At 26.2% G+C, this 17,615-nt stretch overlaps 2 long non-coding RNA genes across 4 annotated transcripts; one reads left to right on the forward strand and one right to left on the reverse strand.

Moving 5' to 3' along the window:
• Window positions 1-916: 916 nt before the first annotated feature.
• LOC122508366 lies at window positions 917-16,780 on the forward strand. Of its 2 annotated transcripts, none has more exons than XR_006302225.1 (3): window positions 917-1,155; window positions 1,400-1,756; window positions 16,643-16,780. It is a non-coding gene; the product is annotated as an uncharacterized LOC122508366 (long non-coding RNA). The 2 variants fall into 2 exon arrangements; XR_006302224.1 differs by lacking the exon at window positions 16,643-16,780 and adding an exon at window positions 5,661-5,950.
• On the reverse strand, window positions 7,247-17,589 carry LOC122508358. Of its 2 annotated transcripts, none has more exons than XR_006302221.1 (6): window positions 17,292-17,589; window positions 16,610-16,750; window positions 15,009-15,089; window positions 14,427-14,552; window positions 12,855-12,921; window positions 7,247-7,407 (listed from the first exon to the last, which is right to left on the reverse strand). It is a non-coding gene; the product is annotated as an uncharacterized LOC122508358 (long non-coding RNA). The 2 variants fall into 2 exon arrangements; XR_006302223.1 differs by lacking the exon at window positions 7,247-7,407 and adding an exon at window positions 9,513-10,013.
• Between the last annotated feature and the right edge of the window lie 26 nt (window positions 17,590-17,615).

Here is a 17,615-nt window from a genome sequence, read left to right on the forward strand (position 1 = left end):
TTCTATAAAAGTAAAATTTTCATTCTGAATCTATTTGTTAAAAAAGGTAAAAGAAATTTTATTCTTTAATTTTAAAGGAGTAGTTTGAATATTAATGATTTATAAATAATGATTATCAATTATTATAAATAATTGTTATTAATTATTATAAATAATTGATATTGAATATTATAAATAATTGATATTAATTATTAGGTATAAATAAATTGATATAAATAATTATAAATAATTGCTATATAAATAATTATCAATTAAAATTACCTATAAAATATTACAAACCAAAATAATTTTATTATGTACATAAGATTTTATGAATTATATTTATTCAAAATTTTTTCTATTTTTAAATTAACTCAAAATTTTTTTTACAGTGACGAATCAGAAATCTATTTGAGAGAGAAGCGAACTTATCTGAAGCTATTTATTTCAATTTTATAAGGAAGGAGGAAACACAAGCAGTGAAGGGGTAAGTCAAAAAATATCAATAACAGTACTCTTTATTACATTAAAAGAATATTATATTTAAATGTAAAAATCTAATTTCATTAACTAAATAAAATTTATAAAAAAAATATTAAAAAAATTTAAAATCGAATGTAATAGAAAGTAAGACAGAAATATTTTAAAGAAATAATTATATTTTATTTCGATAACTTTTGAGTTGTAAAATAAAAATTATTTAAATAATTATTTTCAATATTTAGTGGATTTTCAATTAAATTAGCATTTGAGAGAAAAGTTGATAATCCCCTATTGTAAACAAGGAATAAAACGACCGTTGGCAATGTCAAAAGAACATGTTTTCTTTCTGTCCTTGTCTATATTTTCTTCAACGACAATAAAAGTAGGCAATTAAATTGAGCCTTTTTCCCCTTCTTCTCCTTCCTTCGTTTTCACTGTTTACCTGAGGAACATTGCCACCGCGCCTCAGTTCTTAGACACTCGTTAGTGGGAGAAATGTTTAAATATAATATTTTATTTTAACAGATAACGAAACTTTTTTAATATTTCTAAAATAGTTATAGTAATATAAGTGCATTCAGTAACAATCAAATTTCTATTACTACAGAACAAGATCTACAAAAAGCCCAAAGTGATACTCGAAGTCCAGAGGAAGAACTTTACTTTGATTTTCGGTCGTCTTATGTCTAATGAGTAAGTAACTTATTTTTCTTTATTTTTCTTCAAAATTGAATTTAACACATAAAATTATATCAATAAAATTTTTTTATTCTTTTATTTAATAATAGATTTTTAAAATTTTCAAATAATCAATTTTTCAACTTTTATTGACATACTAACTTAATTTTTTTATTTTTTTGAATTTTATTTATTAAGAAAATAATTTGAACAATTAACAAATTTTCTTAAGTCTAATTAAATCAAATTTTTTTCACAGATATATTTTCTTTCTTCTTTTATCAAGAGCCATCGAGAAGAACCACACAGAAAAATTCTACACCTCATTTAGTGCTCACTTTTTATTGTATAGGATATTTTTCACTGTTTGCTAAAAATGTTCGACGAATTCAGAATTATTTTTTTCTGATGTACTTCAAAAATAAGTATTGTAAATTATTTAGACAGGAAGTTTAAAACTAATGGTAATAAGATAATATTAGCTAGGAAATTAGAAAAATAATATTTAAAAGCACTTAAAAGAAAAGAAAAAATTTCTTTTAAAGAAATTTAAATTAGGCGACTTCAAGAATCAGCATCAACTTCATGGAAACACTTTTTTCATCAAGAATGAGGGGTAAGTCAAAAAATAACTATATTCTTAACATTTTTTTCTTTCAAAAAAATATTTACTCGATTCACAAAAAAAAATAAGAAATTTTTTTCTTCAATATTTCAATGAAATTCAAATTAAGCGGACATAATTGTCAACTATTGCTACATAATTATGAACACTAAGAATTGATATATATTTTATATTTCTTATTCAAGAACAATCCTACCCACTCACATTTGTTTTAAATTACATATTTTATTGAAATTTCCATTTTTTAAACATTAATGTCCTATTAATACACACCAATTATTACTGTTTAAAATATTATTAAATTCAGAGATATTTACTGAGAATGTTAAAAATTAAAACAATTTCCTATCCAAAAGATTTCTTTTCAAATAGAGGTTTTACTGAAATTTCCATTTTTCCAACAATAATGTCCATTGCTGTACGTTCGCATAACCGGTAATTACTGTTTCTAATTTTTTATAAAACTCAAATATTTACTGAGTTTGCAAAAAAAGTAAGAACATTTTCTATCCAATAGATTTGCCCTAAATTACTTATTTTCCATTAATTTTCAATTTTTCCAACATTAATGTCCACTGCTGTACCTTATATGACAAGCAGTAATAACTGTTTATAATTTTTTACAAACTCATAAATATTTACCGAGTTTTCAAAAAAATTAAGGACATTTCCCATTCAATAGATTTGCCTTAAATTAGACATATTACTTAATTTTTCCATCTTTAAAAAATTAATGTTCACTACTGTACGTTATTATAAGTAATAATGAATACTTTTTATAATTTTTCTCAAACTCAGAAATATTTACTACGTTTGCAAAAAAACTAAGGACTTTGTCCATCCAACAGATATTCCTTAAATTTAACATTTTCCATAAATTTCCTATTTTTAAATAATAATGTCCACTGCTGTACCTTATATTGAGCAGTAATTACTGATTACAATTTTTTTCATAATCAGAAATATTTACTGAGATTGAAAAAAAATTCAGGACTTTTTCTACCTAATAGATTCACCTTAAATTAACTAATTTTCTTAAATTTTCTGTATTTAAAATAATAATGTCCACTGCTGTACATTTCTTCGAATTTAATGTCAAATGCTGTACATTTTGTGAACAATAGCTATTGCTTATAATTTTTTTCACACTCAGGGACAAGTACTAAGTTCAAAAGAAAATAGTAGACATTTTTAAAACTCGTAGAGTAATTTAAAATTAAAATTCTTTATGAAAATACTTTTTTCCGACATTAATTTCAACTGCTGTACATTTTATGAACAATAGCTATTGCTTATAATTTTTTTTCTCATTCAGGGACAAGTACTGAGTTTGAAGAAAAATAGTAGACATTTTTGACCCCCCTAGTTTTATTTTAAATTAAAATTCTTCATGAAATTACTTTTTTCCCGACATTAATGTCAACTGCTGTACATTTTATAAACAATAGCTAGTGCATATAATTGTTTTCTTACTCAGGGACAAGTACTGAGTTTGGAAAAAAATAGTAGACATTTTTGACACCCCTAGTTTTATTTTAAATTAAAATTCTTTATGAAATGACTTTTTCCTGACATTAATGTCAAGTGCTGTACATTTTATAAACAATAGCTATTGCTTATAATTTTTTTCTTACTCAGGGACAAGTAATGAGTTTGAAGAAAAATAGTAGACATTTTTAACCCCCCTAGTTTTATTTTAAATTAAAATTCTTCATGAAATTACTTTTTTCCCGACATTAATGTCAACTGCTGTACATTTTATAAACAATAGCTATTGCTTATAATTTTTTTCTCACTCAGGGACAAGTACTGAGTTAGGAAAAAAATAGTAGACATTTTTGAACCCCCTAGATTTATTTTAAATCAAAATTCTTTAAGGAATTACTTTTTTTCCGAATTTAATGTCAAATGCTGTACATTTTGTGAACAATAGCTATTGCTTATAATTTTTTTCACACTCAGGGACAAGTACTGAGTTCAAAAAAAAAATAGTAGACATTTTTGAACCCCCTAGATTTATTTTAAATCAAAATTCTCTAAGGAATTACTTTTTTTCTGACTTTAGTGTCAACTGCTGTACATTTTATAAACAATAGCTATTGCTTATAATTTTTTTCTTACTCAGGGACAAGTAATGAGTTTGAAGAAAAATAGTAGACATTTTTGACCCCCCTAGTTTTATTTTAAATTAAAATTCTTCATGAAATTACTTTTTTCCCGACATTAATGTCAACTGCTGTACATTTTATAAACAATAGCTAGTGCATATAATTGTTTTCTTACTCAGGGACAAGTACTGAGTTTGGAAAAAAATAGTAGACATTTTTGACACCCCTAGTTTTATTTTCAATTAAAATTCTTCATGAAATTACTTTTTTCCCGACATTAATGTCAACTGCTGTACATTTTATAAACAATAGCTAGTGCTTATAATTGTTTTCTTACTCAGGGACAAGTACTGAGTTTGGAAAAAAATAGTAGACATTTTTGACACCCCTAGTTTTATTTTCAATTAAAATTCTTCATGAAATTACTTTTTTCCCGACATTAATGTCAACTGCTGTACATTTTATAAACAATAGCTAGTGCTTATAATTGTTTTCTTACTCAGGGACAAGTACTTAGTTTGGAAAAAAATAGTAGACATTTTTGACCCCCCTAGTTTTATTTTAAATTAAAATTCTTTATGAAAATACTTTTTTCCGACATTAATGTCAACTGCTGTACATTTTATGAACAATAGCTAATGCTTATAATTTTTTCTTACTCAGGGACAAGTACTTAGTTTGGAAAAAAATAGTAGACATTTTTGACCCCCCTAGTTTTATTTTAAATTAAAATTCTTCATGAAATTACTTTTTTCCCGACATTAATGTCAACTGCTGTACATTTTATAAACAATAGCTAGTGCATATAATTGTTTTCTTACTCAGGGACAAGTACTGAGTTTGGAAAAAAATAGTAGACATTTTTGACACCCCTAGTTTTATTTTCAATTAAAATTCTTCATGAAATTACTTTTTTCCCGACATTAATGTCAACTGCTGTACATTTTATAAACAATAGCTAGTGCTTATAATTGTTTTCTTACTCAGGGACAAGTACTGAGTTTGGAAAAAAATAGTAGACATTTTTGACACCCCTAGTTTTATTTTCAATTAAAATTCTTCATGAAATTACTTTTTTCCCGACATTAATGTCAACTGCTGTACATTTTATAAACAATAGCTAGTGCTTATAATTGTTTTCTTACTCAGGGACAAGTACTGAGTTTGGAAAAAAATAGTAGACATTTTTGACACCCCTAGTTTTATTTTCAATTAAAATTCTTCATGAAATTACTTTTTTCCCGACATTAATGTCAACTGCTGTACATTTTATAAACAATAGCTATTGCTTATAATTTTTTGCTAACTCGGGATCATATTTTGAATTAAAAAAAAAATAAATGACATTTTATAGCAGTTTTAATTTTTTTTAAATTAGCGTATTTAATGAAATTCACATTTTTTAAACATTCATATCAACTGCTGTACTTTCTAATGAACAAAAGCTAATGTTTATAATTTTTTGCTAACTCAGAATGATTTTCTGAGTTTACAAATAAATAGATGCCTTTTTATACCAGCTAAGATTTTATTAAATTAGCCTATTTAATAATTAATTTTAATTTTACTAATAAATTTATTGTTTATGAATAAATTATATAGTTATTTGTTTGATAAAGTTATTTGCTATTTATTATTAATTAGTAGTTAGCAATTAAATAAGAAATTAAAAATTTTTTTATGTAAAGAAATATATTTTTATTGAAAAAATTATGGATGTAAGTTTTAAATTTTGCAATTTAAATTTTTTTACTGGTATGATTAAGTTAACATTTTTTTTTTTGTAGAGGCATGCTCTTTTTTTAAGAGGCATCGGTGAGAGAACGAAAGCGGAACAGTGTGGCCCAAGAAGACATCGAATTGTGTTCGAAATTTAACTGCAGATCTGCGAAACGTGTAGTGCTTAGCTTTCGGTGTAGTAGAATATTTTTCGTCGACTGATATTTGTTGTCAATTATTTAGTTAGGAATTTTCGAAACCAAAAATATGATTATATTTTAGCTAGGCAATTATTAAAGTAAGTTCTTAGTTTTAAGGAAAAAAAATTTTTATTTCTCAAGAGACTTCAAGATCCAGCATCAAGGGACAACATTCCTTCCGTAGAGATTGGGGGTAAGTTAAAAAAGAACTTTTTACCTTCCTCTATTATATCCTACATCCAGAAAGTTTGATTAAATTATAAAAAAAATTTCTTCTATCTTTATTTTTTTTTTGAATTTAAATAAATCAAAAGTAAGAATTTCAAAAAAAAAGGTAAACTTAAAATTTAATAAATTAAATATTAAAAAGTAAGCTTTAAAAATTAAGAAATTAAATATTGAAAAGTAATTTTTTTTAAATATTAAGAGTTATAAATAAAATAGAAAAGTTCAACGTATTCGACAGACAGTCAAAGTAAATGTCAGTTCAATGTTAAAATTTCGTTTTTTATATGGAAAGAATTATACTTTACATTCGATTTACTAGAAGCTTAAAGAATATAATTATGAAAGTTTTTTTAAAATAAAATTTGAATAATTTCAAATAAAGTAAAAATAAGTTAATATCCTTACTAAATAGATCATTAAAAATAACGTTTAGAGTGGCCTCTTTTAATCTAATAAGAATATCTGGGTGTAGGTTTCAATTTCAACAGTAGTTCATACTTGTATACCATTTACTGCGACTTTGTAAATATTATTTTTATTTTATTAATTTATTTAATTTAATTAATTATTTTTAGTAATTTAATTTTAATTAATTTTATTTCAATTTATTTAATTTAGTAATATTAATAATATATCTGGAATATCGCAGTAATTGGTACAGTTTCTTTTTAGTGTGAGTAAAAGACCTGTTTTCTGAATATTCTTTGAAACTATATCCTTTTCTTTTTGAAATGCAATCACAGTTTTTAAAGTTTACTATCTCAGGTAACTTACGTGCAGAATTGTACAAAATTCGCCACTCTTTAATTTTTGTTAAAAAATATTATTAATTTTGTTGTTTAGTATTGTTATTAGCTAATTCTTATGCTTTATATATATTTTCTAAAGTTATTTAATTTGAAGAAAAACAAAGAAATATTTGAAAATAGTAACTCATTAAAATGTAAAAAATTAATGGACTTGGTGAAACCGTAATTAAAAGTAAAAATTTATGAACTTTATGTAAAACAGAATTGAAAGTAAACATTTTAGCAGTAAATTAAAATTTTCCGAGTTGTAGAATTAAGTTTAAATAATTTTTTACGTTGTCTTTAAATAAAATAATTCTTTCTCATTAATTAGACTTTAAAGATAGGAATTAAATAAGTAAATAAATAATCAAATTTTATTTTTTTCATAATATACTTTAATAATTTATTTATTGTATCATAGAATATTACATGTTTTCATTCAACTTAAAATGTAAATGTTCGCGAAGCTATCATTCAAAACATAACATATATTTATGAATTCTTGCACATAAGTAACTTGTTGATAAAATCCTCTATGTCATGAATTATATCTTCATTTCTGCTTCTTCTTTTGGTCTCCTTTTTTTCATACGTTTCTGAAACAAAAAAAGGTCTTTTACTCTCATGGTTTGAAGCAATAAAGTGTAGTTGGTAAATAGAGTAAAACTTATAATTAAAACTTTCTAGTTCAATGATTCTAAAAAATGAGAAATATTGTTTCATTTGATTTATTTATAAATTGACTTTTTCTTTTTCAATTTAATGTAAAATATAAGCTTTGGGCTTATACTTAAAAATTTTAATTTTTTCAATTAATGAAACTTTAATTAGAACGAAAGTTAATCTAAATGTGAAACATTTCAAGTAGTCAAATTTAAAAATTTACAAATATTTAAATAAATCTTAAAAATTTAACATTCTAAATTTTGAAAATAAATTGAAATATCATTTTCTCAATTTTTAGAAAAATTAAAAATAATTTATAGTAGATTATATATTTTTATTGACAAAAAAATTAGTGCGTACTTTCGTCGTGCCAAAAAAGATTAAAAAGATTAAAACCTTCTGGTAAATTATATTTTATAAATTTTGCAAATTTTAAAGTTCAAATATTCTGTTTTTAAATTTAAGTAGGGGAATGTAGTCAAGGTTGGCCTACTGTCTAGGTAGGCCACTCGCGTTTTTTTGTCAAGTTCACTAGCGCCACCTACGCGCATTTTTGTCGAAGCTTGTCTTAGTGAAACCTAACTTTTTGTTCAATTACATTTTCGGAAAATCGAAAATTGTGTTTTCTGTGACGTCGGTACAAAAAAAGCTCAAAAAAAGTTTTGTGCATAATGTGAAAAACCATGAATAAAAGATAAAAAACAAATTGAATCGTCAAGGCAAGTATGCAGAAAATTTGTGGGACTCATGGTTGAAAGGAAAACAAAGTAAAAAATCGAATCCCGAAACGTATTTCTTTATGGTTACAACAATTCGGTAATGTTACTTACTGTCAAGGTCGGCCACTATGTGTTTAAAATGCGCAAAGTTGAGGACGAGCTACTTCATTTGCAAAAACTGCAATTCTGTATAACTCATAATATAATTGATCATCTTATTAATATTTTTATTTAATTTTATTAATATTTTAGTGCAAAACTTTTTTTTATTTATATTTATTTTTTTATATTGTTTATTGTTATTATTTTGTTATTTCATTAAGTTACAAACTGTAAACAATAAAGAATCAATTTTCCGTAACTCCAAACATGTTATTTTATTTTTTAACGATTAATGCCCTTTGAATTTTAAAAGTGGCCGACCTTGACTGTAATGGCCAACCTGGACTACAAATTTTTTTTTTTTTAAATCTTTATAACTTTTTCATTTTTAAACCTGTCAATTTACTTTGTACAGAAAAAATGTTCCTATTAAACAGGACTTTCAAACCATATACTTCAATTGTCCAAATTCATTTTTAAAAAAAAGTTATAAACAAAAGTCAAAAAGGTGGCCGACCTAGACTATGTTCCCCTAATTAATTTAGATAATTCCATTTTCTTAAATAAATTTTTTTATTCTTTTCTTCTTTTAATTTTTTTCCTTTATTTCTTTATTAAGTTATTCATTTTTTAATTGTTTATTTTATTATTTATTTCAAAATTTTTGAAATTTATATTTATTTGTACAAGGAGAAAATTTGTTTCTTATATTTTACAGAATTTTTCAATATAAAAGTTAGGATATAATGGCGTAAACGTAATTATTTAATATTTCACAAAGAATTATTTTCTATGAATTAATTTAGTAATTTCAAACATTTATATTTATTAAAAATATGTATATTTTTAACATTTAACAAAAAAAATAAAATTAGGGAATAAGCATTTTAATAAATCACTGTTTTATTATATTAAATATAAATTCAAACATTATTAACTGTTCAGTAAATATAAATGTAGCGAACACTTATCTTACATTACTAAAGTGTAGTGACATTTTAAATGCTCAGTTTGAAGTTTTAATTTACTACTGGGAGCACTAATACATGTATCAGAAAATGTTAGCCTTTCATCCCAGTTTTATCGAACTTAAGTTCAGTAAAATTTCAGGAATAAATTTTGTCCGTGTACACTTAACTTTATGGAATTTATTAATTTCTTTAAATATTAAATATTTCTTTTTAACGATTTGTTTTCTTTAACATTTTATTTTCTTTCTTTACTTCAATGAATTAGTTTTTCTAATATTCTATAATTTTTGTTTGTTTAATGTTAAAAACAATTTATTTACTTATTAAGTTTTTATTCAAAAGAAATTTAGAAAACGTAAAAATAACGTTTATGCAACTTAGGCGTATTATGGATACTTTATCTACCTGTACCTTTATTGACCGCTCGCAGGTCAATAAAGTACCCATTATGACTTTAGGGTAATAATGGTATTGACCAGTGGATTATGGGAGAACTTAACAAGCACCGGCACAGGTAGCCTATAGTAACCATAATACGCCTTTCTTGAATAAAGTATATTTATTTATGATTTACTATTTTTTAAAACAAAGAAAAAAATTTGCAAAATTTATACATACAAAGGTTTTTTTTGTTGGTACAATTCTTAAAAATAAAAAAACATTTGATTTTATAAAAAAAACTTTTATTTAAATTAACGCAGCATAACTGTTGTCGATCCAAAGGTAGCATCAGACTTGAACCATCTAGAAAACAGAAAATAGACGAAGTTTAGTAATTGAAGGGCTGGCTGCAATAAAAGGACGATCGCGTGGTTGAAAGGGATAATATCAGACAGGTAGCAGCGAGCAGCTCAAGGCTTGTCACTGCTACCTGACTGGTAATATCCCTTCCAAGCCTCGCGTTCGTCCCCTTATTCTATGTAGCCCTTCAATTAACAGGTAAATAGATAGAATTTTGTTGTTGTTTGAACGGCACGCATAAAGTGTACGCACTTTTATTTTTGTTGAGAAAAATTAAGGAAGAAGGAGAATTGAAAATGTCTGCCAGTAAGAAACTTTAATTCCTCTTCATTCCTTATGATATTTATTTCTAAATTTGAATCAGTTAGAAGGAACAACAGTCATAATTATACATCATTGACTTCGATTGAAACTAATTGAAATTAATGCTGTATTATTATGGCTAAAATACTTCTGATTGATTTAAATAATCGAATTTTCCTCCAACACTTTCCAACCTTAATTCCTGAACCTCCACTCCTTTTTTCTACACTTTCCGATTTTTCTATCCCCTCTCTTTCCTACTCTTACAATGGAGAGTTAGTTCTCTGTTGGTGGGAGGAGAAGTAGGAAATGGAGGGGATAGAAAAGAGGAAGTTGGCGACTTCTCTCTCTCCCTAGGGAGAAAAAGAAGTCGTTTCCCAAGTGGGAGAGTTTAACGACTTTCTCTTCCACTTGTTGGCGACTTCTCTCTCTCCCTAGGGAGAAAAAGAAGTCGTTTCCCAAGTGGGAGAGTTTAACGACTTTCTCTTCCACTTGGGCTCCCCCACTTGGGAGAAACCAAAGTCGTTCTCGAGGAGAGAGTTTCCGACTTCCATCTCCTCGAGTAGGGAAGTTGGAAATGACCGAGTCTTTCCACTTCTCAGTAGAAGTCGAAGTCAAGGAGAGGAGCACCACAACTTCTCTCCTTGAGAAAGAAAAAGGGGGGGGTGTACGTCAATTTTTTTTCATCTCTAGAGGTCGGTATTCACAGTGACCTTCTTACCCGTTCGACTTCTTCTGGAATTGAGAAAGTCGCCATCCCCTTTCTGAGGACGACTTCGGACTTTTCTCTATTCCTACTCAAGGAGAGTGAAGTCGACAACTTCTCTCCTTGAGGACGACTTCGTTTCCCAGGTGGGGAGAGAAAGTCGTCACACTCTCCCCGGGAAAGGTAAGGGAAGTAAAGGGAAGGAGGTAATTCTCAAGTCCTTCACTAGGGAGTCTGTGAAGGACTGAGTTGGTGGAAAGACTTTCTTTCGGACAGAAAGGCTTGTTGCAAGTCTTTTCCACCAAAAGGAAGGGAGGTAGAACTGATGTCTGCTCTTCCATTGGTCAACAGAGACTAGCCGGTCCCCCAGGGAAAGAGACGACACTTCATCTTACTCCCAAAGAGAAACTTCTACTTTGGGAGAAGAAGTTTCCCTCTACTCCCTAGAGAGTAAGAGAAGCGCGTTTTCCCTAGGGGAGACTGAGTCCCTCCAAAGGAGAGGTGACATCAGCTCTACTAGGTAGATAGAGAAGTCGGTCCCCCAGGGAAAGAAGACGACACTTTGCCTTATTTGTCAGGAGTAAAGCAATTTCTACTAATTCAGACATTGCCCCACTGCCTAGAGAATAAGTAAAGTGCGTTTTCCTTAGAGGAGACTTAAAAGACAGAAAAAAATAGGAAGACATGAGCAAAAAAGAAGATAGAAGAAAAAAGATAGTTGAGAGAATAGTTAACCCAGTCGCTCACCAAAGAGACAGTGAACGACTGAGTTGGAAAAACTAGTCGGTCCTCCAGGGAAAGAAAACGACATTTTCGTCTTATTCGACAGGAATAACCCAATTTCTACCAGTAGTGAGAGAAACTGTCCTATTCCAGAGAATAAGCAAAATGCGTTTTCCCTAGAGGAGACTGAAGTGAAAAAAAATACAAAGAGAAAGAAAAAATATGATCACTTCCTCTTATTTTTCAGGCGTAAAACAATTATTACCACTTTTGGAAGAAATTGTCCTACTCCCCAGAAAATAAGTGAAGTGCGTTTTCATAAGAAAGTTAAATAGGAAATTTGATAGATAAATTGATAAATAAAAAGAAGAAAAAAGAAGTCGTTCCTTCCAGGGAAAGACACGATCACTTCATCTTCTTCGCCAAGAGTAAAACAATTTCTGCTACTTGTGGGAGAAATTGTCCTACTCCTCAGAGAATAAGCGGAAGTGCGTTTTCCCTACAAGAAACTAAGATGCAGATTAAACTGGTAAATATAGAGAAAAGTTATTTTTTTGGGAAGGGGCAAAAAGGAAATTTTTTTCTAGGGAAAACCAAAGTCACTTCATCTTATTCGCCACAAGTGAAGCAGATCTGCTACTGGAGGGGGAAGTTCTCCTATTCCCACCGAATAAGTGAAGTGCATTTTCCCCAGAGGAGACAGAGATAAGAATAGCACAACAGATGGAAAAAAACAAAGAAAAATAGAAAGAAGAATCTCAGATTTATCTGAATCGATAAAAATTTGACAGATTTCAATTCAGTGGATGATGTTTTTTTTTGATAAATCAGTGGAATTTCACCAATTCTCACTGGAATTTTACTAAAAGTCAATAGTTTTTACTGATCCTCAGTGAAATTCCATTGATTTATCAAAAAAACTTCGTCCACTAAATTTAAATCTGGGAAATTTTCACCGATTCAGATTTAGAATATGAGAATGGAATTTTGAAAACTAAAAAATGACTTTAAAGAATGAAGTAAGAGAAAGGATATTGTAAGAATTAAGTAGAAAATTATGTGAAGAAAGAATAAAGAAAGGAAAATAAAATATTTGTATTTGTTTTACTTACCCCTCTGCATTTCAGGTGATTCCCCTCCTTTTCAGAACGAAGAATGTTGCTAAAGTTGACGCCGAAACTGGAAAAATAAATATTTCAAATTAATTTTCACATAAATAAATTAAATATAATTTTTCATAAAAATGGAATCTAAATATTTTGCAGCTAAATTATTTAAGCAGTATTATTTTTATTTATTATACATGAAAAACTAAAACTTCACCTGGTAAAGCAATATATTCTCTAAAATGTATAGTTTTGAATGAAAAAATTTTAGAAATTCACTAAAAAGCAGTATAATTTGTAACTGTTGCATGTAGAGTTTTCTTTTATTAAATCTGCTATTAATTTAAATAATTTAAAATCTAAGAGGTTAAAAAATGCAGCAATTTTTTTGAGAACTTTTCAAGTATCGCTGAGTGAGGAAAAGAATATAAACAATATTTATTCTTTATATTATTGTACAGCAGTTGCCATTAATGTCGAAAAATTAGTATTTTTTAAAAAAGTTAAAATTAAAAGGAATCTAATGGGTTAAAAAAATTGAGCAATTTTTTTAGGTGCTCTAAAAATGTTCCTAAATATGGAAAAAAATATAAGCAATAATTATTGTTTATATTAATGTACAGCAGTTATCATTAATGTTGAAAAATTAGTATTTTTTTTAAATGTTAAATTTAAAAGGAATCTTATGGGTTAAAAAATGGAGCAATTTTTTTGAAAACTTTTTAATAGTCCCGGAGTATGCAAAAAAATATTAACAGTAATTAATGATTATATTAATGTACAGCAATTGACATTAATGTAGAAAAATTAGTTTTTTAAAAAAAATTGTTAATTTAAAAGGAATCTAAGGGATTAAAAAATTGTGAAATTTTTTTGAGAGCTCTACAAATATTCCTGAGAATGGAAAAAATATAAACAATATTTATTCTTTATATTAAGTTGCCATTAATGTCGAAAAATTAGTAGTTTTTAAACAATGTTTAATTTCAAAGGAATCTAAGAAGTTAAAAAAAATGGAGCAATTTTTTTAGGTGCTCTAAAAATGTTCCTAAATATAGAAAAAAATATAAGCAATAATTATTGTTTATATTAATGTACAGCAGTTATCATTAATGTTGAAAAATTAGTATTTTTTTAAAAATGTTAAATTTAAAAGGAATCTTATGGGTTAAAAAATGGAGCAATTTTTTTGAAAACTTTTTAATAGTCACGGAGTATGCAAAAAAATATTAACAGTAATTAATGATTATATTAATGTACAGCAATTGACATTAATGTAGAAAAATTAGTTTTTTAAAAAAAATTGTTAATTTAAAAGGAATCTAAGGGGTTAAAAAATTGTTAAATTTTTTTGAGAGCTCTACAAATATTCCTGAGAATGGAAAAAATATAAACAATATTTATTCTTTATATTAAGTTGACATTAATGTCGAAAAATTAGTAGTTTTTAAACAATGTTTAATTTCAAAGGAATCTAAGAAGTTAAAAAAAATGGAGCAATTTTTTTGAAAATTTTTTAATAGTCCCGGAGTATAGAAAGTAAAAAAAGTACTGAATTAGTGATTTTTTTTTACTTACCCCTTTTCATCTTTTGTTTCCTCTTCCTTTATAATGTTAAGAACGAAGATTCAAAGTACAACTTCAGTGTCCTGTTGAATACTCTTTCCTTTATGTTCCCTCTCAAGACTGCAGTGCGATGCGTGTCTGCAAAAATATTTGAAATTAATTAGACAAAGAAAAAAATATAAATTATTGAAATTAATTCCCACACCCTGAGTAATTTTCTATTGAAAATGTTTTTATATAAATAAATAAATTAAAAATCTTATTAAACAAGATGATTTTTTTATTTTAAAAATAATGGACAATTAATAATAAATAGTTAAACAAAAGAATTGTTTATAAAAAAATTTAGTTTCATTATTTAACTTCCGTATAAAGAAAGAATAATTTACTCTTTAAAATATTGTATCAATGAAATAAAAATATAATTATTTAAATAGCAATTTATAATTAATTAATTTATAATGTACTATTTAATAGTAATTAAATATTAATTTTAATTACTATTTTCAATTACTGTCATTTTGATAACAATTTTAACCACAAATAATAATTAGAAATTGTTTAAAAAAAATTGTAATATTTTTTGGTACTTACTCAGTGCATCAGAGATGACCGGAAATTGAAAGGAAATTCCTGTTTGAAACTGTGTTGCTCTTTGGAGAATTCTTGAATATTCTATTTAAATAAAAATAGTGAATATTATTTTTTTGATTTGAGCTATTGGAAATATTTAAATTTATTTTTTGGCAAAATAAAACTTCACCTTATCAAAGAAGATAGAAGAACTGGGACGTTATGGCAAACTTATCATGGTAGAAGGGGAAATTTTCCATGAAGGTAATAAAAGAAGGGGCAAGGGTTCAATTTCAATTTCGTACTTTTATGGTCTTCAAAGAGCAGGTAGACAAGGGAAGAAACAAATCAACCTTCATTAACAATGGTCAGGGACGTTATCTTGTTTACAATTTGGGATTAATTTTTCCCTGTAATTCTGAATAATTTTAACGTTGACAAAATATTCAAATTATTTATTTACAAAAATTTTTAGTAATTTTCCACTCAAATTTAATATTAAAAATTAAAAAAAATCTTTGAAAATATAAAACTAAATACATTTTATCCCATTTTAGAAAATAGATTTATTAAAATTCTATGTTTATAATAGAAAAACATCGTTCCCCAAAATTATCGTACAGCAGTGGACATTAATGTCTTAGAAATTGTAATTTCATGAAATAGTCTAATTTAAAACAAATCTAGTGGGTTCAAAACGCCTTTATTTTTTTTGAATACTCACATTATATTTCTGAGTATTAATAAAATTAGAAACAATAATTACTGTGTATGAAAACGTACAGCAGTTGACATTAAAGTATGAGAAATTGTAATTTTATGAAAAAATTTAATTTAATACAAATCTAGGAAGTCCTTAATTTTTTTACATACTCAATATATAATTCTCATTATGAAAAAAATTATAAAAAATTATTACTGAGCACAAGAGCGTACAGCAGTTGACATTAAAGTTTGAAGAATTAAAATTTCATGAAAAAATCTAATTGTAAACAAATCTAGTGGGTTAAAAATGTCCTTAATTATTTTACATACTCAGTATATAATTCGGATTTTGAAAAAAATTATAAACAATAATTACTATGTACAAGATCGTACAGTAGTGCACATTAAAGTCTGAAAAATTGAAATTTCATGAAAAAATCTAACTTAAAACAAATCTAGTGGATTAAAAACGTCCCTAATTTTTTTACATACTCTAATATATAATTCTGATTATAAAAAAAATTATAAACAATAATAACTTTGTACTAGGACGTACAGCAGTGGACATTAATGTCTGAGAAATTGTAATTTCATGAAAAAATTTAATTTAAAACAAATCTAGTGTGTTGAAGACGCCCTCAATTTTTTTTACATTCTCAATATATAATTCTGAGTATTGAAAAAATTATAAACAATAATTACTGTGTATGAGAAAGTACAGCAGTGGACAGTAATGTTTGAGAAATGTGAATTTCATGAAAAAGTCTTATTTATAACAAATCTAAAGTAGCAGTTAACGCCTGCATAAGAATTACAGAAAACTTTGTTTTAAGGACATTTTTTTGTAGATTTGATTAAATTTTCTTTTCGGAAAAGGATTTAATAAATTGATATATTATTTATATTTTTTGACTTACCCATGCACTTTTTGTGTATCTTTTTTCTTTTAGCAATAGAATCAAAGATGCTGGGTGTATGTTGTGAAGATTCATCCGTTTTTTGTCGTTTCGTGTACTCCGTGCTGCCTCCCTCAGAAGTTTATGCTCTGTTATGACACTCTGTAAAAAAAATTTTGAATTTGTAAAAAAAATATAAATTTTTGGAGGTAATTCCATTATCTAAACATTTTCTTTCCGTTCAAAGTGTTTTCTTCACATTATAAAAATAAATTTTTAATTGCTTTTACATATGAATGAATGATTAAAACTGAGAATATTTTTTTTTATTTATTGTATCTCTTATGCATAAATAAATGAATTGCTATTAAAGTATTTAAAAGAATATATCAATAACTGAAAATTTATAAAAAAAATTCATTAATAAATAAACTATGAATATTTATTTAATAAAAATGAAAATAAATTCTAAATTATTTATTTCGTGACAAGCACTAGCACGTGACCTAACAATTACATATGATGTCAAGTAAAATTTTTTTCTACCCAAAAGAGTTTTATCATAAAAAATGAAGTTATTTAAAATATTTAAATTTAAAAAGATTCAACTTAAAATAGAATGTAGTTAAAAGAACGTTTCTTAGATTTAAATAAAACTTTTTGTTTGTGTTGGAAATAATAATTTTTATAGTCTGTGACTTACCTCTTTTTCATTTTGTATTTCCTCTTCTTAATGTCTTCAAATTACTCGAAAGAATACTTCAAATAATTTTTTTTAACCCAATCTACCTAATTAGTTTGATACTTTCCTAGCTAATATAATTACAATTTAAAAAATGGTTTTAAAATTCCTAGCTAAATTATTGTCAAAATCACTATATTTTAGAAAAACACTCATGATATTTTCAATCCAAAAAAATATTTAAAAAACACTTTGCGAATAACATCCTAATCTAATGAGAGCTAAACTCCTAATGAGGTTTCGAATATTTCCGGACAAGTTCGCTTCATGTTTCGGTGTCCTGTC

Source organism: Leptopilina heterotoma, unplaced genomic scaffold (assembly GCF_015476425.1).
Source record: "Leptopilina heterotoma isolate Lh14 unplaced genomic scaffold, ASM1547642v1 Lhet_114, whole genome shotgun sequence".
NCBI classification, from domain to species: domain Eukaryota; kingdom Metazoa; phylum Arthropoda; class Insecta; order Hymenoptera; family Figitidae; genus Leptopilina; species Leptopilina heterotoma.